We start from the raw sequence: 23,867 nt of genomic DNA on the forward strand, positions 1-23,867 counted from the left end.
AGGCATCTGTGTCTCAGGCAAAAGGCTACACATGACCTCTACCATGGTGCTGACCCAGCAGGGGAAGGCAAAGCCGCAGCCACCGTGCCACTGAATGTTCCAGTGGCCACAGTAAAACACAGAGAAAGGTGGAATTAACTTTAATGATGTGTTTTACCTAACCCAACATATCCAAAATATCACGGACTTCTCCATTGGACACTGAAATCCAGTACATATTTTCAGCTCTCAGGGCCTCACACGTGGGCCTTGCCACTTCTCCCGGGCAGGCAGCTACATGGAGCCGGCGGCCACCACACCAGAGAGGCCAGCTCTGGGTTTGTTACTCCCAGGACATTTGCAGCGGACAAGGCTTGGCCTGCCCTGACGGAGGAGGCGGAGAGGACTCTGGAGTCGTGCTGTGGCACGCCCTGACAGAGCTCTGTGTGGGAATGTGGGCGCTGGAGACAGGCGCAGGTCAGATGCACGAATGTCAGAGGTGCTCGAGTTGACCCAGGGTTATGGGGTGCAGGGGCAACAAGCCACAGGGCTACAAGGGTCAATGCCCCCTGAGGGGACAGAGCGGAGCTGGAGGCGCTGGGGCTGGGGCTGAGGAAGAGTCCAGCCCAGAGGGCACGGACTTGGAGACAATATGGGGTCTGAGACCAGGACCCCAAGCTCCCGTTCTCCCTCCCCCTGTTGTCTACCCACAATGACTCGGGTGCCTCAAAGTCAACCGGAGAAGACAGAGTTCTGCTCAGAGGCAGCCCTGCTGGCCTTACCTTGTTGGACCCAGGGGGCAGGTCGCTGGCTGGAGTGTGTGAACGGCACAAGGTGGCAGAAGTATGGGGCCCTGGTTTTTATCTGCCTGCCCAGGCTGGGAGGGGCAGGGCAGGGTGGGGAGGAAGGAATCTTGCTGGATCCTCTGTTGCCCGAGGAGGGGGGAGGACTCTGCCCTCCTCCCCGCATGACCCAGAGTCTCTGCAAGCCAGGACGGCGGAAGCAGCCAGCAGCGTGGCTGGGAGCAACCACAGGAGGGCCCAGGACTGTGCCTACAGCCGCCCACAGCAGCTGGACCAGTGCCAGCAAGGGGAGAGAGTCCTGCTAGGGTGGGCGCCGTGGCTGTCTTCCCATTCTCATCATCACAGGGAGACTGACCACGAGGACATGATCGGGCCCCACACCTACAGAAGAGACCAAGTCAGAAGTCGAATGGCCACTTGCCGGCTCCCTGGCTGAAGTGCAGTGAGGAAAGACTTACAAAGAAACAGGAAAATACCTCTGCTCACGCAGCTCAGGTAAAGGGTCAAAGACACACAGGACTTGAAATCCTGACCACTCTGCCAAGCCGCAGGAGGCTCTGGCTGCCATCCCAAAACGCACCCTCTCACACACCTCTCCGACATGTCAGCCCTGGACTCAGCCCACAGGGTGACAGCCCAGGCCCCCTGCGGTGGGGTGGGGCTCAGGGAGAGTCTTCAAAAGGAAAAGCCCAGGTATGCCCTTCTCAACTTTCCTGCCTGGAATGCAGATGAAACAGCCGGGGCAAGGCAGCCATCTTGAGACCGGCGAGCAGCAGCTAGGACAGAAGCCGGGGCCTGAGCACGCAGTCGGAGGAGGCCAGGGTCTCTGGGACACGGCGGGGCGGCGGCCCCCACCCTGACAGCCTGACTGTTAGCAGGAGGAAGACAGATCGGCTACTCCTGAAAGTGCTTGCAAAGGCAGTACCTGCTCCTCATGGGTGCGGGCCTGGGGAGCTGTGTGAGAAGCAGCAGGTATTTGTTGGTCTTAGTCCCTGGTTCCCGACACAAAGCTTGTAAATTCCTTGTCATTTCCTGAGTGGGAAGTGTGACAGGAGCATCTTTTGTTCTATTTGGTTCTTTTTTTTTTTTCTTTTTTTTTTTTGAGGCGGAGTCTTCACTCTGTCGCCCAGGCTGGAGTGCAGTGGCACCATCTCGGCTCACTGCAAGCTCCGCCTCCCGGGTTCGCGCCATTCTCCTGCCTCAGCCTCCGGAGTAGCTGGGACTACAGGCGCTCGCCACCGCGCCCGGCTAATTTTTTTGTATTTTAGTAGAGACGGGGTTTCACCGTGTTAGCCAGGATGGTCTCGATCTACTGACCTCGTGATCCGCCCGCCTCGGCCTCCCAAAGTGCTGGGATTACAGGCGTGAGCCACCGCGCCCGGCCCTATTTGGTTCTTGTACAAAGTTCTTAAAACCTTACATTTCCTACGGAATGGGAGCGTCTACTGTTACTCCTAACAGGCCCTTCCAATCCCACCTGAGTGACAGGTGACTTGCAGGGCCCTCGACAGCACTCGCTGTCTCCCTGCCATCCTCCAGGAAGGACAGGGGCTGGAGACCAGGCTCCCTCAAAACTCTTGTACAGTGGGCTTCAGGGTTGGTGAACTCACCCACATGCTGGGAGGCCTGTGGACCCCAGCTCCCCAGGGACAGAAGCCCTGGCACCCAGGACCCCCCAGGCCTCACTCGGCACCCGTTTCCCCTTGGCTGTCCATCGGATCCTTCGTAACACCCTCTACAAGAAACCAGCAGACACAGCCAGTGTTTCCCTGAGTTCTGCAAGCCATCCTGGCAAGTGATCAAACTCGAGGGCATCAGGGGAACCCCAGCCTCCAGCCATGGGTCATGGGTCACAACCTGGGATTGGCATCTGACAGTGGGGCAGTCTCATGGGACTGAGCCCTGGCCCTGGGGGATCTGATGCATCGGAACTCAGTGGAACTGGGGGCGCCCAGCCGGGTGCCCTGGAGAACTGCTTGGGGAGGGGGAAACACCCACGCATCTCACTGAGGAAGTGTTCTGTGTTGAGCACGAGAGTGGAGTAGGGAGAAAATCTTTCTGTCCTTTTCACAGGGGACAAACTAACGAGTATTAAACTATGGATCCTGACATCCGCACAGGCTGCTTCCTGAGGTGTTACCCCGTCCCCGAGTGCATGGATCTGGAGGTACATGGAGTGCCCCGCCGAGAGCGGCTCCCCTACCCCCTATTTCATGCCAGTGTACCCTCCTGCAGCACAAGGAGCCCTGCACTGGTGGTGTGCTGGTGGGCACAGGTCCCCGAGGCTGCGAGCCTCAAGGTGCGCCTGGCCTGGATTCCATCCCCTCTGGGAATGAACCCAGTGCTGTCTGGGTTTGTTCTCCTTGTGCCAGCGCAGACACCTGCAGCTGGTTTTCTTTGGGAAGCACACTCTTCACAAAGTCTAAAACCCCTGTGTGAGTGTGGGGAGAAAGAAACAGGGACCCCTGACACAGAACAGACGTTCACACTCCAGAGCCTGCCCCGCTGGGGACAGGCGCCCCATGCCCAGACCCCACGCCAGCTCTGCCACCACCACTGGGCAGCCGGTCACATCACACAGGGAACAAATGCAGCCAGTCCTCACGGCAGCCCCAACGCTGACAGAGTGCCCTGCCTGGCACATGGCTCCAGAGCCGCAGCCCCTGAGCTGGGAGACCCCACACCGACGGAGTGCCCTGCCTGGCACATGGCTCCAGAGCTGCAGCCCCTGAGCTGGGAGACCCCACTGAAGCCCAGGGCACACTGTTGTTCCCCTCAGAGCAGGTAGCTCCAGCCCAGCCTTCAGCCTTTGGTCACAGGTCACAGCCTATGCCAGGGGGGAACCTATGCCCAGCGTCTCTGTGCCCCCTGCCATGCAGGTCTCTCTTCCAGGGACACTCTCCTCTATGCACTGCCTGCCTTGAGGGTGGGGTTAAGGAGGATCCCAGGCCAGCAGCCTCCTTCGAGGAACGAAGCAGGTCCCCGCCTGGCTCGGCCCAGGGTCTTGGGTGCCGCACTCCTTCGCACGCTTCCCCTCGTGCTTCCTGTTTACTGATGTGTTCACCACCCTCGCCTTGCCACCCCCACAAGAACAGGGGCCTCCTCCGTCACATCCACTCATTGTCCCCAGGCTGAGAAGGGCCCTGATAAATGTATCACACATGTGCTCTGTGCGACTCCCCCACGAGCCTGGGCCTCCACACGCACCAAGGCCCTCGGGTGACTCATCCTGTCCCCAAGTGCAGGATGGGGGTCCAGCCTGTGACAGGCCCTGGATGGTGTGTGCAGCTCATTAAACCCCCCTCTGTGACCCCACCACGGCAGAAGCTAGCGCTGCCCGCCCTACGCCACTGGGCCTGGCTGCGGGAGCAGAGCAGAGGAGAGGAGGAGCCCCTTCCTGGAGGAGCCCTGAGGAGTCTCCAGCATCCAGCTCCAGAGACTCACACCACAGAGGAGGGCAGCACCAAGTCCAGGCCCAGAGACCCAGCAGGCCGCAGGAGGCCACGGAAACCCCGGTCCAGAGACCCAGCGGGCCGCAGGAGGCCACGGAAACCCCGGCCCAGAGACCCAGCGGGCCACAGGAGGCCACGGAAACCCCGGGACAGAGACCCAGCGGGCCGCAGGAGGCCACGGAAACCCCGGCCCAGAGACCCAGCGGGCCGCAGGAGGCCACGGAAACCCCGGCCCAGAGACCCAGCGGGCCGCAGGAGGCCACGGAAACCCCGGCCCAGAGACCCAGCGGGCCGCAGGAGGCCACGGAAACCCCGGCCCAGAGACCCAGCGGGCCGCAGGAGGCCACGGAAATCCTGGCCCAGAGACCCAGCGGGCCGCAGGAGGCCACAGAAACCCCGGCCCAGAAACCCAGAGACCCAGCGGGCCGCAGGAGGCCACAGAAATCCTGGCCCAGAGACCCAGCGGGCCACAAGCGGCCACAGAAACCCCGGCCCAAGCACATCTGTACTCGAGAGAATTTTCTTTCTCGAAGCACAAAATGGCAGAGTTCCTTGCAAGCAACCTGACTTTTGAAAAAAGCCAAGACACTGCTATTTTGGCGTTTTCTTGCATGGACAACAGTGAGTGGCTGCCCCAGAGCAGAAGCAGCCCCACTCCTCCCACGAGCATCTCCTGTCCACACATCTGACTGGCACCAGCCTCAAACCCTCCTCCTTATACCAGCCTCATCTCTTTCCACCTCGGTGATGCGATCAAGGATTTCAACTTCCAAAAAAGGAAACCTTTTCCATTATAAAAAATCTCCCCCAAATAAGGAAGCCTGCATTCTCACAATAATCTATCGAGTATTTGCTAAACCTTCACAAAGATTTAGCATCAAGAGACAGAGAAATCAGGAAAAGAATGTCCCAACACTCACACTGACGGTGACCCCCGGGGAGCTGTGAAACGTCCTCTCCACACTCACCCCACGTCCTCTCCACACTCACCCCACGTCCTCTCCACACTCACCCCACGTCCTCTCCACACTCACCCCACGTCCTCTCCACACTCACCCCACGCCTTGGTGGGGGAGACAGGCCCGCCCTCCCCAGACACCCAGCTTGGGGTGGGAGGCTGTCAGGAGGTTAGAATCTTGTTAACAAAGTAATTAATGCTTTATCCCCAGGAAAAAAAAAAAAAAAAAGAGAGCTCATAGAATCAGCAACATGGAGCTCATTACTGATTAACAAAAGAACCACCACGAACCCCGGCTTTTTATCGTGGACCGAGGGAAGTGACTGGGAAGTGACCGTCAAAGGCACCCACTGCACAACTAACAAGCGCTCCAGAGTGCTCATTACCTGGTGCAGCCCAGAGTCTCACCCGCGGGAAACAAACTCTTCTTTCCTTCTGTCCCCACATCCAACACTCAACACAGAATGCTCTGCTCTCCTCAACAGGTAGGGATTTCAGCATTAGAAAATCCCATGGTGCCGGGGCTCGCCCTCGAGACTGCCCCACTTGTGACCTGTGCTCCTGACCACCTGGCCGGAAGCTGGGGTTCCCACAGTGCCCTCCTTGAGTCTGACCATTTGCTAGGACGGCTCACAGAACTCTGGGAAACTGTCTGCTGGTTTATTATAAAGGGTGTGACGAAGGATCCGGATGGACAGCCGGGCGGAGAGGGGCACAGGGCGAGGCCTGGGGTGACCAGAGCACAGGGGCATCCAGTGCTTCTGACCGACCAGCTACAGGGTGGGTTTCCAATGACCCCTCCTCGGGTTCAATTAATTTTCCAGAGCAGCTCACAGGACTCAGGGAGACATATTTACTGGTTTATTATAAGGATGTTAGAAAGATACACACAGATGAAGAGATGCACAGGGCGAGGTATGGGGCAGGGAGCTCAGAGCAGGTGTGCCCTCCCCAGGACTCCACCCTCCAGGAACCTCCCCGTGCTCAGCAGCCTGCAAGCCCCCTACACCCTGTCCTTTAGGGAGCCTGTAGAGGCCTCATTACACAGGCACGACTGAGCAGATCACCAGCCACTGGTGATCCACTCCACCTCTGCGGGCTCCCTCCCCTCCCCAGAGGTCCACCGTGGAGTTCCAAACTCTAATCATGTGGTCGGTTGCCCTGGCAACCCGTCCCCCATGAGGCGGTCCTGGAGCCTCAGCTGCAGTCACCTCAGTAGCAAACAAAAAGACACTCAGCAGTAAAGGCTGTAGGAGCTTCGTGCCCGGAGCCAGGGCCAGAGACCAAACGTATGTTTCTGATTACATCACATTATCACACTCACCAAGCATCACATGCCCAGCGCGCTGTCTCCTCTCAGCCCTGAGTCACACACACTCACATTCAACACTCACACCCTCTCTCACACACACTCTCACACTGACACATTCACGCTTTACACACACCCTCACACACACACTCACAATCTGTCACACACACTCTCACACTGACACATTCACGCTCTACACACACACACACTCCCACATTCTCACACTGCCATGTTCATGCTTTACACACACCCTCACACACACACACACACACACACTCAGGGCTGGAGACAAGATGAATGCCCCAGCATGCAGTGGGGGAAGAAATGGACTAAAAAGATGCAGCCGCGCGCTCTGGGAGGGATGCAGATGTGGTCACACCCCTGCCTGCAGCGCACTCCTGTCCCTTCTCCAAGTTTCAGGTGACAACCGGGATCCTGTCTGGAGACCCCCCGGGGACTCCGAGCACGGAGATGCAGATGCCCGCACAGCACCCACGCACCAGGAAAGCTGGTTTGAAAACACCACGGAACCAAAGTCCGGGCTCCAAGATCTTTACGCTATTTGGGAAGAAAACAGAGACGCCCATGCTTGCGTCAGCCGTACATGCAATAAAACCGGAGCGAGGCAGAGGAGATGAGTGTGGCCCCTGCAGAAGGGCGACAAGCAAATTTGTGAAGCGTTCCATATTTTTTGTTGGCATGGATGTGGGGAAGAGGGAACACCTCTACAATTGTAAATTAGTACAACCACTACGGAAACAGCGTGGAGGTTCCTTAAAGAACTAAAAGTAGATCCACCATTCAATCCAGCAATCCCACTCCTGGGTATCTACCCAGAGGAAAAGAAGCCATGAGAGGAAGAAGACACAGGCATGTTTGTAGCAAGACGATTTGCAATTGCAAGGATACAGAACCAACCTGAGTGGCCATGGACTGGAGAGTGAATAAAGAACACGTGGTCCATACACACCACGGAATACTACTCAGCCATCAAAAGGGACAAATGGACTGGAGAGTGAATAAAGAACACGTGGTCCATACACACCACGGAATACTACTCAGCCATCAAAAGGGACAAATGGACTGGAGAGTGAATAAAGAACACGTGGTCCATATACACCACGGAATACTACTCAGCCATCAAAAGGGACAAAATAATGTCTCGCAGCAACTTGGATGGAGCTGGAGGCCGTTATTCTAAGTGAAGTGACTCAGGAACGGAAAACCAAAAACTCTGTTCTCACTTATAAGTGGGAGCTAAAACATAATGGGCAGGGAAATTGGGAAGGGGGTGAGGGATAAAGACTCTATATTGGGTCTAGTGTACACTGCTCGGGTGACAGGTGCACTAAAATCTCAGAATTCACCACTAAAGAACTCGTCCGCATAACCAAAATTCACCTGTACCCCATACACTATTGAAATTTTTAAAAAAAGAAAATAGAGACACCGGTGAACTTTTGTGACGTCAAGCATGCATCCTAACATTTAAGGACAATGCTCCAAGAATGTAAATGATTGACAGATGTGTGACTTCTGCAACAGGAGGAACGGAAAATAAAAAAAAAAACTTCACCCAGTCCCACAGCAGGCAGGAAAATGAAGGAAAAGAATGTTAAATAATAATGATGGTGATGGTAAAGTAGAAAGTTAACTCAAGACAAAAAAAGGAAAAAAAAAGAAAGAAAGTTAAACACATAAAGAATCACAAGTATAAACGGCATTTAAAAATTTAGCTGTCAGCCGGGTGGGATGGCTCACATCTGTAATCCCAGCACTTTGGGAGGCTGAGGCGTGCAGATGGCTTGAGGTCAGGAGTTCAAGACCAGCCTGGCTAACAGGGTGAAACCCTGTCTCTACTAAAAATACAAAAATTAGCTGGGCATGGTGGCACACACGTGTAATTCCAGCTACTCAGGAGCCTCAGGCAGGAGAATCACTGGAACCTGGGAGACGGACGTTGCAGTGAGCCAAGATCGTACCACTGTACTCCAGCCTGGGTGACAACCCCGACAACACCCACAACCCCTACAATAACACAACCCCTACAACACCCACAATACCCACAACCCCTACAACACCTACAACCCCTACAAACCCTACAACCCCCACAACCCCTACAACCCCACACCCACAACCCCCACAACCCCTACAATACCAACACCCACAACACCCACAACTCCAACACCCACAACCCCTACAACAACCACAACCCCAACACCCACAACATCCACAACCCCAACTCCCACAACCCCCACAACCCCCACAACACCCACCACCCACAACCCCCACAACCCCAACACCCACAACCCCTACCACTCCAACACCCACAACCCCTACAACACCCACAACCCCAACTCCCACAACACCCACAACCCCCACAACCCCAACACAACCCCCAACTCCCACAACCCCCCTACAATCCCAACACCCACAAACCCCCACAACCCCAACACCCACAACCCCTACAACACCCACAACCCCAACTCCCACAACACCCACAACCCCCACAACCCCAACACCCACAATCCCTACAACCCCAACACCCACAACCCCTACAATACCCACAACCCCAACTCCCACAACCCCCACAACCCCAACTCCCACAACCCCTACAACCCCAACACCCACAACCCCCACAACCCCAACACCCACAACCCCTACAACACCCACAACCCCAACTCCCACAACACCCACAACCCCCACAACCCCAACACCCACAACCCCAACACCCACAACCCCAACACCCACAACCCCTACAACACCCACAACCCCAACTCCCACAACACCCACAACCCCCACAACCCCAACTCCCACAACCCCTACAACCCCCAACACCCACAACCCCTACAACACCCACAACCCCTACAACCCCCACAACCCCTACAACCCCCACAACCCCAACTCTCACAACACCCACAACCCCAACTCTCACAACACCCACAACCCCACAACCCCAACTCTCACAACACCCACAACCCCCACAACCCCAACTCTCACAACACCCACAACCCCCACAACCCCAACTCTCACAACCCCCACAACCCCCACAACCCCCACAACCCCAACTCCCACAACCCCCACAAGCCCTACAACACCCACAACACTCACAACACAGTTCTGCCTGTGAAGACGCCAACTCACCCACCCTGTAGATAAGGCAGCGAAAGGAGTTATGTGGACCCCCACCTGCCTGCCTCCTCCCCTGTGTGCCACACATGCCCACCCTTACTTTAAATGTGCCCACTTTCTGCTCCAAAAGCAAAGTGCCTGCAGGTCACCGGGTGCCGGGAGTGGGGAGAGAGAACAGCTTGGCTCTGGGACAGGAGCGAGGGGCCACATGCTCTGCCACTGTCACTCTTCCTAGAGAAGCAACAGACGTTACCCAAAAAGGAGCAGCCTGAGGATCTTAGATACGGACATGAGCATGAGGCAGCCACAAACAAGACTCCAACTCTCCCAACTATCAGCTCAACAACACCAAAAACTCGACCGAAGTGAAACAAAAACCCAGAAAGGCCAAGAGCAGAAACCACACACGGGACGACGCAGGCATCTGTGATGTGTGTGCGCGAATGTGCATGTATTTTAACTGCAACTCCCTAAAATACACAAAATGACCATAGCCCTGGTCCAAACACACCAATCATACCTACCGATACAAAGAGACTCCAATCACCTACTAAAAGGACAACATTCACACTAGTTTAAAACAAACCCCAACTCTGCAGATAGAAGAGAAAGACCTAACAGAGAAATTCAGCAGAGGCTGGGCGCGGTGGCTCAAGCCTGTAATCCCAGCACTTTGGGAGGCCGAGGCGGGTGGATCACGAGGTCAGGAGATCGAGACTATCCTGGCTAACATGGTGAAACCCCGTCTCTACTAAAAATACAAAAAAAAAAAAAAAAACTAGCAGGGCGTGTTGGCGGGCGCCTGTAGTCCCAGCTACTTGGGAGGCTGAGGCGGGAGAATGGCGTGAACCCGGGAGACGGAGCTTGCAGTGAGCCGAGATCAGGCCACTGCACTCCAGCCTGGGAGACACAGCGAGACTCCGTCTCAAAAAAAAAAAAAAAAAAAAAAAAAAAAAAAGAAATTCAGCAGAGTTAAAAATACATGAAATAAATATATACTGGAAAAATGCAAAAAAAAAGGGTCCGATATCATGATATTAGACAATATCAGGCCAAATGAAATAAATGAGACAAATCAGGAATATCACGCTTAAACTAAAATGCTTAGAGCAAATACAGTCATTCGATATATTCACGCCAAATAACCCGACACACTTCATTAAGCAGAAATTCAGAGGATGCCACAGAAACCCATCTCAGCACATGAAGGCAGGAGACACGCGTGTCCCTTCCAACCCGAGAAAGAACACGCGGGCAAGAAATAAGCACACGAGGCTATCAGACACATAAACAACAAAATTAAAGCAGCAGCGCATAAGGAGAAAGAGGCAATTCTGTACTTGATAAGAGAGAACACACTTTTCTGTTTTCAATATCCCATGGAAACATTCATAAACAGCACCCATATATGAAGCAGTAAAGAAGTTCTCGGCCGGGCGCCGTGGCTCAAGCCTGTAATCCCAGCACTTTGGGAGGCCGAGACGGGCGGATCACGAGCTCAGGAGATCGAGACCATCCTAGCTAACACGGTGAAACCCCGTCTCTACTAAAAATACAAGAAAATTAGCCAGGCGAGGTGGCGGGCGCCTGTAGTCCCAGCTACTCGGGAGGCTGAGGCAGGAGAATGGCGTGAACCCGGGAGGCGGAGCTTGCAGTGAGCCGAGATCGAGCCACTGCACTCCAGCCTGGGGCACAGAGCAAGACTCCGTCTCAAAAAAAAAAAAAAAAAAAAAAAAAAAAAAGAAGTTCTCAACCAATACCAAGTAATAATTAAAATACAAACAACAGGCTGGGCGCGGTGGCTCAAGCCTGTAATCCCAGCACTTTGGGAGGCCGAGACGGGCGGATCACGAGGTCAGGAGATCGAGACCATCCTGGCTAACACAGTGAAACCCCGTCTCTACTAAAAATACAAAAAAAATTAGCCGGGCGTGGTGGCGGGCGCCTGTAGTCCCAGCTACTCGGGAGGCTGAGGCAGGAGAATGGCGGGAACCCGGGAGGCGGAGCTTTCAGTGAGCCGAGATTGCACCACCTCGCTCCAGCCTGGGCAACAGCGTGAGACTCCGTCTCAAAAAAAAAAAAAAAAAAAAAAAAAAAAAAGAAATATAAACATTATCTTCTTACATGTTCCTCTTAAAGGGAAAATAGAAGTAAAAACTGAAGAATTGGCCAGGCGCGGTGGCTCACACCTGTAATGCCAGCACTCTGGGAGGCCGAGGTGGGCAGATCACGAGGTCAGGAGATCGAGACCATCCTGGCTAACACAGTGAAACCCCGTCTCTACTAAAAAGAAAATATAAAAAATTAGCCGGGCGTAGTGGCACGCGCCTGTAGTCCCAGCTACTCGGGAGGCTGAGCCAGGAGAATGGCGTGAACCCGGGAGGTGGAGTTTGCAGTGAGCTGAGATCGCACCACTGCACTCCAGCCTGGGCGGCAGAGCGAGACTCCGTCTCAAAAAAAAAAAGAAAAACTGAAAAATTTTCAGAAACCATACTAATAAAACTAAAGCAGTGCTTTAGAGGAAAATTTAACCCATCAATTACTTTAAATCTTTAGAAATGAAAGCAAGACAATAAGAGAATGAAGCCTCCAACTTAAAAAGCTGAAAATTACAAAGTAACTGAAGGAATTAATAAATATAAAAGGAAAAAAAATATTTTAATCTTAATAGCTAAATTGAAATTTTTTTTTTTTTTTTTTTTTTTGAGATGGAGTCTCACTCTGTCACCTAGGCTGGAGTGCAGTGGTGCGATCTCGGCTCACTGCAAGCTCTGCCTCCCGGGTTCACGCCATTCTCCTGCCTCAGCCTCCCGAGTAGCTGGGACTACAGGCGCCCGCCACCACGCCCAGCTAATTGTTTTGCATTTTTAGCAGAGACGGGGTTTCACTGCGTTAGCCAGGATGGTCTTGATCTCCTGACCTCGTGATCCACCTGCTTCGGCCTCCCAAAGTGCTAGGATTATAGGCGTGAGCCACCACACCCAGCTGATCTATTTTTACAGAATTAAAATATCTGAGTACTGGGCATGGTGGCTCAGGCCTGTGATACCAGTGCTTTGGGAGGCCGAGCTGTGAGGATCACTTGAGACCAGGAGTTTGAAACCAACCTGGGCAACACAGAAAGACCCTCACCCCTACAAAAAATTTACAAATTAGCTGGGCGTGGTGGGGCACACCAGCCACTTGGGAGGCTGAGGCGAGAGGATTGCTTGAGCCCAAGAGTTCGAGGCTGCAGTGAGCCAAGATCACACCACTGTACTCCAGTCTGGGCAAGAAAGTGAGACTTCATCTCTAAAAAAACAAAAACAAACAAACAAACAAAAAAAAAAAAACAACCAAAAACAAAAAAAACCACCTCTACGTGGAATCTAGTATTTTTTAAAAATTGTAAAATAAAAATAATTAAAATATCTATTAAACAGTTTTATAAAATTTACCTCTAACAAAAATACCAAAGGCAGATGATTTCACAAGTGAATTCTACAAATCCTATAATAGACTATTTTAACATTAATTAAACTTTCCCAGAACGTAAAGAAGGAAGACGTCCCAATCCCTTTAATGAAGCAACAGTGACATAAAATTCACAAGGAGAAAGGGTGCAGAGGGAAGGGAAGAAGGAAATGTGCCTGAATCACCGTCTCAAATTGTGGCGTGAGGAACCCGGGGGGGCCCCAGACCTCGCAGGCAGGGGGGTTCTGAGAGCCTTCTTCACGAGCTCATAGCCTTGGGCAGCATAATTTTCTTTCTGAGCCTCAGCCACGACACAGCACAACGGGCTGCCTGCAGAGGCAGAGAGATGTCGGCTGTGGCCGCTGAGGTCAGACATCAAAGAGACATAAAAATAGAAAACAGGGCCACTGTCCTTACTAATTTTGGAAACTATGGGTTTTCCTTACAAAAGCTGGTTTATCCCAGGACACAGGAAAAAAAAAAATATTTTTTGTACGCATTGGGCTTTGAAATGAATTATTAAATATTTTTAAATGTTCTTACTGTTAATTTCTTAACTAGTGTCTACCGACACCATATTAGAGGTCTCCTGACCTCAGTACTCCTGGCATTTTGGATGGGATAAGTCTGCTGTGGGGCCAGCTGTGCCCTGCGGGATTCAGCAGCCTCCCTGGTCTTTGTGCATTTGATGCAGGAGTGACTGTCTCCCGGCAGCTGCCAACCAAAAACATCTCCTGCCATCGCCAAATGTCCGCCAGAGGACAAGGGGAGTCACCCCAGTTAAGGACCACAATAGTTGCAACTCAAAAGCAAAATCTCTTTGGGGTCCTCAATAATTTTTTTTTTTGAGACAGGGTCTTGCTCTGTCACCCAGGCTGGGGTGCAGTGGGGTGATCTCAGCTCACTGCAACCTCCACCCCTGGGGCTCAGGTGATCCTCCCATCTCAGCCTCCCAAGTAGCTGGTACTAGAGGCATGTGCCACCATGCCTGGCTAATTTTTGTATTTTTTATAGAGACGGGGTTTTACCATGTTGCCCAGGCTGGTCTCAAACTTCTGAGCTCAAGTGACCCACTCACCTCGGCCTCCCAAAGTGCTGGGATTATAGGCCTGAGCCACCACACCCGGCCCTCAGTAATTTTTTAAGAGTGTAAAGAGCCCATAGGTTTGAGAATCACTGCTCTTCATACGACTACGAATGCAAAAAAGTCTTTAAAATTTAGCAAACAGGGCTAACAGTGCATTAAAAAGTCAACACACACATGATGACCATGTGGATCTGTTTCATGAATGCAAGGATGGTTTGCTATGACGAAACTGACTAACAAAGTTCATCTGATTCCTTAACAAGAAGGCTTGACAGGCAACCCAACAAAATTCAACCCTGGCTTCCCAGTGAAAACACTCAGCAAAGCAGCGGCCAGTACAAAATATTACACGAATTCAATGTCTGCCTCCCCTAGGAGAAGACACTCACTGAACTTCCAGTGAGGTGCTCATTCACAGGCCAGTCAGCATTTCACTCACTGGGCAAACACCAAAGGCACCGCAGCCAACACCAGGGACAAGGCAGAGCGCCCTGTAGTTAAAGGCCAGCCTCACGCATGCCCAGCGATGGAATACCCACAGTAAATATACGTTTGCAAACTGACTCCAGCCAGGACTTCACCAAAATATCATGACCATATTTGGTTTATCCTAGGACACAGGAATGGTTTACTATAGAAAATCAATTAACAGGACTATTGACACTAAGTGATAAAAGAAGAAAAGCAACAGGATGATTTGCATTTAGACTCAGGAAAAGCAGATGCTAAAGTCCATGGCCACGTACCACCGACTAAGAAAGAAGCAGGCATGAGGCCCCGTTCCTCAGGGCACTTCCTGCAGCCAGTGGCATAGGACAAGTAAAGGAGAGAGATAAAGATTGGAAAGAACAAAGCAAGCTTTCATCATTCGTACATGACACGATCATCTGCACGGAAAATCCACAAGTTCCCGGCCACGGCCAGAGCACCCCTGGCATCCACGGGGGCTGCCTGCCTTCCTCGCCAGGTCTGCGCCATGGCCAGTGCCTTCCTCAGAAGAAATTCATCTTCACTTGGGAGGGAAGAGGAAGGGAGACAAGGCCACAATAAAAAGGAGATGTGACTCACATGTGCCCCACCTTTTGCTTGTGTGCCAGGCTTGCCCTGTGGCCCCGGCATCATCCTCTGTCACTCTGGCAGGCTGGACTGAAGGCACACAGTGGTCCCATCCAGTTCGGGCCCACGTGTTGCCATGGACATGCCTCCTGATTCCAATCCACATGGAAGTGACGAGAAGAACACTTACAGCAACACCCAAGTCAAGCCTGTGAGGACAACTAAGATACCTCTAGGCTCCCAGCGCCATCACGACCATGAGTCCGTAGAGTTCCACCGGGACCCCCTGACCTAAAGCCAAACCAGCACAGCAAGACATGCTGGGGCCCGGTCTGGCAGTTCCAGGGGCAGCCTTTGCTTTGAATTACATTCACCAAGAGGTAAGGGCGTGCCAGGCAGGCAGCGTCTGAGAGAAGACGCACCCACAGACACACAGCAGCCTTGTGACCAGGCATGGTCAGACGAACATCACCGCCCCTGTGTCTGCTGCCCTGCACTTCAGACGACTGCAGGGGAGCTGCTAGCTAACGAACACAGGTGACCCGGTCAATAAAACACGCAGAAATATGCATGCATAGAGCCCTTTACCTGTGTTCCAACAGGAGGAACCCCGTGCAGGACGTTTCAGAGCACAGCGGCTCCACAGTGGAAAAGGAGTCTGCAGCCCAGGCCACGGAGCACCTAGGGCCTCCTTGCCACCTTGCTGAACTTATGAATGCACCAGATAGACAAACAGAAACAGCAGGCAGGAGGCAAAGTCCGCCTTCCAGCGAGGCGGCATCTGGGCCAGGCGGGGTCACCCAGAAACCGGGGAGCTGTGAGGGCCAGTGTCGAAATCTTCCTGGACAGGCCTCACTGCGTTGGCCTGGACAGGCTGCTTCTGACCCTGCCCAGTCCCTCAATATAAGAGCGCAGTTCTAGGACACTTTCCAAATCGCACACACACAGTTCAAGTCTTTAAGGCACACTCTGGTTCTGGGAGACTGATAATCAGGTAACTGCTCCGAAACCATCACACAGACATAATGCATATGTGTGTGTGTCTATAGGTACCTCTTTAGAACATGCATAAAAAAGGAAGTGTTTCTTTAAATGAAGTAGATCTATGTGTAGTGAAAGTTTCCCAAGACAAGTTAAAATCAGGTTTTGCCGAGAGATGTCATGACACGTAGGTGCATTTTTGGAAACCCTGTGTGTGTATGTATGTTCTTACATGTACTTTGTATAAACTCTAGAATGATAAACCACAAACCACTTATAGTGGTTCCCTCCAGGAAAAAGAGTGGGATTTGGGATGGAGTGAAGAATGCAACTTTAATTATTTATTAGATTTGCCTCTGTGTTTAAATTTCATAAACATGTATTACTTTTATAATGAAAATGTAAATATCAAATGGAAAATTAACTTGTGTGCACATTAACCTCCAATCCTCTGTCTCTGCAGTGGCTGGAACAGTATAGCCTTGTCCTGAACACTGATTTGTTTCTTAAGAAAGAAGCTTCCCTTGCAGAATACCTGACTTCACGAGACATAGCTTGGCAGATCAAAGTCTGAGCCCTTTGCTCTCGCCTCATATATATCACACTTTAGAGCACAAAGATAATTCCTCCTCCAACGCACAGCAAAGGTGTAAGAACTGCACAGTGACCTGGAACACCCACCACCTCCAGTCCCCCGTGGGCATGTAGCACACTTGCTTCCAGAGGGAAGGCCGGCCCTCCTCGGCCCTCCCCTCCACCTGTCCTTCACTCACTGTGTTAGGACCCTAGACTGCTGCTGGCAACACGTGCGGCCACAGCCACTGGGAGACACCTGTGGCTCCACTCCCCTCCTCCAGGGCATCTGCCACCAATCTCTGCAGCCCAGCACCCTCTCATGGGCGCAGGACCAGACTGGCACAAACCTTTGGCTGCCGTCAGGGCTGAACACGCATTCCCCAGAAAGAGGCCGGAAGCACAGAGGGAGGCCGTCTCCATCCGCCTCTGTCCTCCGTGTTCCTGAGACAGGTGTGAGTCACACCCTTCAGGCTCCCCTCGCTTGAGAACTCACGAACAGGGGGATCCCAGCCACAGGTCATGCTGTGGGTTTTAATCCGGAAAGAACAAGACACCACATACCTGCCTCACTTCCCCAGGATGCGTCCTAGGTCTCCTAAACTCCCAGCCCAGGGTGCCCTGGGGGCTGCAATGTGCCACCTGGGGGCTTACTCCTCACCCCCACCCTCTCCACGATGAGGCCTGGGCCCCCCTCCCCACCAGGCTAGCGTTCAGATAGAACCTGCAGGACGGTGGACTAACGCTCAGGACGGGGGCCCGGTGCTCCCTTACAGCTTCCCCCTGCAGCAGAGAACAAAGTCCCACCCAGTGGCTTCTCAGAGATCCACGGTCGGCCTGCAGGCCTGGGAGCCAGGCTCTCCTACAATGAGGGCAGAGTCAGGAGAGATGAGACCTGAGACAAATACGATGGAACGGCACCGTCCGGATACCTTTCGTTATCCAAGAAAGACTCAAGAACACTTTAAAATCCTCTTGAAATGTGTATGAAAAACGAGTGGCCCACCGCCGGCCAGTCCACTGCCTGCCGTGACGGGGCCGTGGACCGAGGGGCCTGCAGCTTCCGAGGAAGCCACCCCAAGTGATGTCACCGGATCGGCCCAATGGGGCCCTTGCAGCACCCAGACCCACGAGGAACCTTTCTTGAAGTTGGAAGAGTGAAGTCCCTTATCAGACAATGTTTGTTGTACGAAGAAAAAAAAATAGTAAAAATTAGAATCAACGAATGAAGTCCATTGAGCTGAGGCCCGGCCGCTCTCGGGGTTTTTCCCAGTGGCCTCCCTCTCAGGGCAGGGGTGGCTGTGATGGGGGCACATGAGGACCCGGGAGCAGAAGACGCAGGCCAACCTCGGGGCACAGACGGGCATCCGGGGGCCTGAGAGCTGAGCCTGAGCCTGTATCCTCATCTGAAAAACGCAAACAACAGGGTTCGCTCCACAGGGATGGAAGGAAATGAAATGACGAGGGACTTTTGCAGCCTGGAGCTGGCAGGCCACCACGCTGACGCAGCACGGGCTTTGATCCTTGCCCTCGTCAGCAAGTGTCCTCTGCAATTAGCCTTTTCTTAAAGAACCCAAAGGTTTTAGGAGCTGCTGGCGTTTCAGTCCTGAACCTGGAGCTGGAGGCCATAGGTCCCTTCTCATCCTTCTAGTGCTGCCCCCACGAGCCCTGGCTCCACTCCCCCCACCCCATGCCCTCACCTGCTATCTATGCAAGAGCTGGGCTCCTGTGCCCACTTCCCAGACGGGTCACCAAGGCCCAGGAAAGCAAATGCCTTGCTGTGAATCATGCAGCAAGTCACACACCGGGCTCCACAAGCTCCCAGCCTGTGTGCTCCCCCTGATCCGGACTCTTCCTCTCTGCTCGAGAAGGGCCGGGGCTCAACGCACGGGTCAGGCTAGCAGGTGGCTGTGTGTGAACTTGGCTGGTTCCACTCATGACAGGCATTCCTTCCCCGCAGTCCTCAGGGCTGGGGGGTGACCAGCCCCAATAAGGCTACCAGTTCTGGATGTCACCAAATTCACCCCAAGCCTTGGTATTTTGTGCTTTAGGGCACAAATGAAGCTTGCCAAGTGCCTCATACACGCCTTGGAAATCTCACTCCAGCTTTGGGACACACACACATTTTTCCCACGTAATTTAGGCTCTGAAGTGCTCAGGTCTTCCCGCACATGGAATGTGAAAGTGTCCCTGGGGAGCCTGGGCCAGCGGCCTCCTCTGAAGGCGTCATCCCTTTGCTTCGCTGTTACAGGAACATGCTTCCATGCGGGTGGGGACTGCTCTGCCCCCCGGGGTCTCCGGCACACCGAGCCGTGCGACGGCGACGGAGAGGGCGTGCAAACACCCGGGGGGGAATCGACAGACGTGCGGCTTTAACATGGTACCAGTCGGCTGGGTTTGAGGGTTTGGTTGTTGTTGCTTTTTGAGTCTGCTGTTTTGTAGAAGCTCGTATTTTTCACAGAGGGAATCAGATGAAACTGAAAACGCAAGCTCTAACGAAGCTCATGTGGCACGGTTTTTTTTTTTTTTTTTTTTTTTTTTTTGTCGTTTTCTGAGATGGAGTCTCGCTCTGTCACCCAGGCTGGAGTGCAATCTTGGCTCACTGCAAGCTCCGCCTCCCAGGTTTACGCCATTCTCTTGCCTCAGCCTCCCGAGTAGCTGGGACTACAGGTGCCCGCCGCCACACCCAGCTAATTATTTGTATTTTTAGTAGAGAGGGGGTTTCACTGTGTTAGCCAGGATGATCTCGATCTTCTGACCTCATGATCCGCCCGCCTTGGCCTCCCGAAGTGCTGGGATTACAGGCGTGAGTCACCACGCCAGGTATGGCACGGTTTTATAGGAAACTTTCTGTTAAAGTGTAACAGATACAGAGAAGTACATAAATCTTCAGCGTGTGGCTGGATGAAATTCCAGAGAGGATCCACTCTGACCAGCAGCACCCAGATCAAGAAACGAATCCCAACTACTTTGGGAGGCCAAGGCAAGCAGATCGCTTGAGCCCAGGAGTTCAAGACCAGCCTGGGCAACATGGCAAAACCCGGTCTCTACAAAAAATAAAAAAGTTAGCCGGGTGTGGTGGCACATGCCCGTGGTCCCAGCTACCGGGAGGCTGAGGCGGGAGGATCCCTTCAGCCCAGGAGAACTCAAAGCTGAAGTGAACTGAGATCGCACCACTGCACTCCAGCCTGGGAGGCAGAGCGAGACCCCGTCTCAAAAAAAAAAAAAAAAAAAAGGATGGGAAGGGAAGGGAGGGGAGGGGACAGGAGGGGAGGGGAAGGGAGGGAAGGGACAGCAACAGATGCTCACCAGCCCCTGAAGCCCCCCAGGCCTCCTTTGCCTCCTGCCAGGGCAGCTGCGCCTCCTGCTCCCCCTGCTAGGTCTGTCACTGCGCTGCACGCCTTGCACATGTGCTGACCCACTGCGCTTCTTCCACCCAGCATGTGCCTGTCGGCTCGTCCAGGCAGAGTGGGGCTGTTTCCACGCACCTCATTCCATGCTGCTCCCCTGGGCAAGCACACAGCAGTGTATTCACCCAGTCCACCTCCGCAGGGCACACGGGTCTGATGAACACGGAGCTGGTGACACTCTTGGGCCTGGCTGTGGCTTCACGCCCTAGAGCAGAGCTGCTGGGTCACAAGCCATGGGTTTGCTCCGCTTTGGAAGATATCGCCAAAGTTTTCCAAAAAGAGGTCAAGTCACAGCCACCATGAGGAACGAGCGTCCCATCGCACCCCATCGTGCCCCATCCCACCTCCTCACCAACTCTGGCCTTATCTGACTCGTTGGTTTTAGCCAATCCACTGACTGTGGAGTGATACATTTCTGGTTTTAAATGTTCATTTCTCTGATAACCAATGAAGTTGCCTTTTCAGATGTTTGTTAGATATTTGGGCACCTTTCGAGAGGTACTGGTGCAAGTCATGGGCAAATGTTTTGCTACAGATTTCGATGTTAACACTCACCAGCTTGGGCGGGGGGCTGCAGTGCGGCACCGTCAGTTTAGTTCTGCCATCTCTCCTCCCTCCCAAAAGTGATACATGCGGCGCCACCACTGACAGTCATCCAGTTTTGTGAATGTCAAGTTACTCATCCTGGAAGCTTGGTTGTAAATCTGATTCGGGTTGATCTGCAGCCATTACTAGCCCCCAAAGACACAATGTTTCCAACCTGTCCTTCTTCCCGTTCTTTCCCCCAGACCTCAGCTGTTACAGAATCGTAATTCCCTGTCCCCAGAAAGGGGACCAAGGAGGTCAAACTGATTTCCACCTTCATCTTCTCGAAATGTCCTCTTTCTGGGAGAGGTCTGCTGATGCCCGCTGCACCTTGGCCAGTTTCTCCCCTAGAAGCAAAACCTCGTCCACAGCACAAGCCCACGTGCGCCACGTCCTGCACCTGACAGATTGGAAGCCCCCTGGCCCCCCAGCCCTTGCTGGTGGCCTTCCCACAGCCCTGTGGCCACGGCGGAAGCCCCCTGCCCTCCTCTCAGCCATGAGTACAGTCCCACAATAGCCAAAGGACACAGAAGAGCGGGAATGCCGGGAATGCCGTGAGAGCCAAACTGGGGGGTGCAACACAGTGCAAGTTTCTTTTGCACAGAATAGCAATTTGCAACAATTTAACAGTTTAAACCACAGGCAAAGTATTAAATCAACAATGAGCAAACCCAGCAAGTAAACATTTGTGAATTCAGAATGTTAGAGAGGAGAGCTCGGAGTGCCACAGCTGGGAGCTGCCACTGTGTCTTTACAATATCGTTAGTAACTTTATAGTATCCGCTATCAAATAAGCAATCTTAATAAAACAATCCTAAAGAGACACTAGGCCGGGCGCGGTGGCTCACGCCTGTAATCCCAACACTTTGGGAGGCCAAGGCGGGCGGATCACGAGGTCAAGCAATAGAGACCATCCTGGCCGACACAGTGAAACCCTGTCTCTACTAAAAATACAAAAATTAGCCGGGCGTGGTGGCAGGCGCCTGTAGACCCAGCTACTCGGGGGGCTGAGGCAGGAGAATCATTTGAACCCGGGAAGCAGAGGTTGCAGTGAGCCGAGATCGTTCCACTGCACTCCAGCCTGGGCGACAGAGTCAGACTGTCTCAAAATAAATAAATAATAAAAAATAAAAAGAGACACTAAATGCAGTCATTTTAATTTAAAAACTAAGGAGGCATTCAGCACCCGGCTCAGACGGTCAGCAGCGCTGTTCGAGGTCAGCCATGACTGCCTCTCTGAAAGCCCGAGCTTGGCGCTGGCCACGTCAATCCTGCTCGTGTTTGTTTTCATCAAATGGCAGCTGTCAACACACCCTGGGTTGTGACTGGGAGGCAGGAGGCTAAATCACCTGCCTACCCAGAACTGGGCCTGTGAGTTATACCTGGAAGCCTCGGAACATCAGGGATGGGATTTGATCTCTGCCGACAGTATTTGGAGGAGAGACGCCTCCCAGGTCGAAAGCAGCCACAGCGGGAGAAGGACACGGGGTCCAGGCCCACCTGGAAGGGACCTGCAGCCTCATCAGCCGCAGCAGCGGGCCTTGAATGGGGGCGGAACACACGGGAGCAGTGGGCAGGGGCCCTGTGAGGACGGGCCGCAGGAGCGCAGGAGGAGCTGCCCATCCCCGGTCCCACCCAGTGACTCAACGGCCAGGCAATTCCCTGCTCTCAGCCAAACCCAGGGCTTCCTGAGGAGAGCAGCCCCCAGGAGCAGGGCACCGACCCCCAGGAGCAGGGCACCCTCCAGCAATAGCCAGCTGGGCTCCCCACGGGGATCGTGCAGCTGTCCCCAGGCCACAGGTCTGCCCCATCCCACAGATGGCTCCCAGTCGGTCTCCAGGAGAGAGATGGACTTCCTGGGCTGCTAACAGAGCCAGGGCAGCCCTATGAAGTGACCCCCATGTCAGCTGTGCCCAGGCAGGCACCTCAGCCCAGCGGCATTTGTAGCTCAGCCCCTTTGAGCTCAGCTCACCCCTCGCAGGAAGAGAACAAAGTTACCTGAACTTTACCATCTGGGTTTTGGACAAATGAGAAGAGACCATAATAAACATTCTGTTGGTCACAAGCAAAGGTTAAAATATATACCCTTTAAGAAAAATTAATCAACAAGGTATCAAGGTCCAACACTGACCCCAACACTGGACACACACACACACACACACACACACACACACACACGGCGCCTTGTGTCAGGCGGCCTCACTGCCCACTTACCAAGGCACAAGGTCAGCAGAGCCAGTGGGAACAGCTGTCCTCAGGGCTTCCGGCTGGACAAGCCTGAAAGTGAAAGGCACACATGTCAACGTGCTTGCGTAGGACTGGAGAGCCGCCGTGTGACCAAATACGTGTGGCCACTTCAAAACCCGAAAGGCTGCATGCCAGGGAGACTGACAAGCACGCATTAACATCCTCTCCTGATCCGACACTCCGTAACTTAAACATCAGGGTCAAGGCCATTCAGGGCGTTGCCCTGCTTCCCACTGCCTGGCCTGGAGGCCCAACAGATGGCTCATAAACGAACAGTCCCGGAGCCGCCAGAGGTTACGCCCCAGGACGGACACAGGGAAGCCACCTGCAGGCTCCTGGAAAGGTGGGGCCACCACGGGCCCCTCCGGATGCCACAGCTCCTGCGACAGCTACACCAGCCTTACATGCACTCCTGCTGCTCCCCAAAGCCCTGCCAGCCGCAGCCCTGGGCCCCTCCAAAGTCCAGCCCAGCCGCCCCAGCAGACCATTAGCCTGCCTGCCCGCAACCGGGAAAAAGCCGATGTTTGCTCATTTGTGTTACATTGTGGTAAAATATACATCACATAAAATTCACCATTTTTAGGTGCGTGGTTCAGGGGCTTTACGTCCATTCCCACTGCTGTGCAACCATCACCCCTGTCCATTTCCAGAACTTTCTCATCTTCCCAAGCAGAAACACTGTCCCCATTAAACACCGACCTCATTAAACACCATCCCCCCAGCCCCTGGCACCCACCATCCCACTTTCTGTCTCTGAGTTAACCACTCTAGGGACCTCATATAAGTGGAATCATACACATTTGTCCTTATGTGACTGGTTTATTTCACTTAACATAATGTCC

General features: G+C 53.4%; 1 protein-coding gene and 1 non-coding gene across 4 annotated transcripts in view; one reads left to right on the top strand and one right to left on the bottom strand.

Moving 5' to 3' along the window:
* Window positions 1-23,867, bottom strand: part of AGPAT3 (1-acylglycerol-3-phosphate O-acyltransferase 3) — a 123,385-nt gene that overhangs the window by 67,470 nt on the left and 32,048 nt on the right. For 2 of the 3 annotated variants that reach the window (XM_050784462.1, XM_050784463.1), the window contains exon 2: window positions 22,993-23,055. The gene's annotated coding sequence lies outside the window, so the exon portion shown is untranslated. Of the gene's footprint in view, window positions 1-761; window positions 1,845-22,992; window positions 23,056-23,867 lie in introns of those variants that run through there. The other variant, XM_050784460.1, reaches the window with a different exon arrangement.
* Window positions 7,091-7,193, top strand: LOC126951792 (U6 spliceosomal RNA). Its single transcript, XR_007724652.1, has one exon. It is a non-coding gene; the product is annotated as a U6 spliceosomal RNA (small nuclear RNA).

This window comes from Macaca thibetana, chromosome 3, assembly GCF_024542745.1.
Source record: "Macaca thibetana thibetana isolate TM-01 chromosome 3, ASM2454274v1, whole genome shotgun sequence".
NCBI lineage: Eukaryota > Metazoa > Chordata > Mammalia > Primates > Cercopithecidae > Macaca > Macaca thibetana.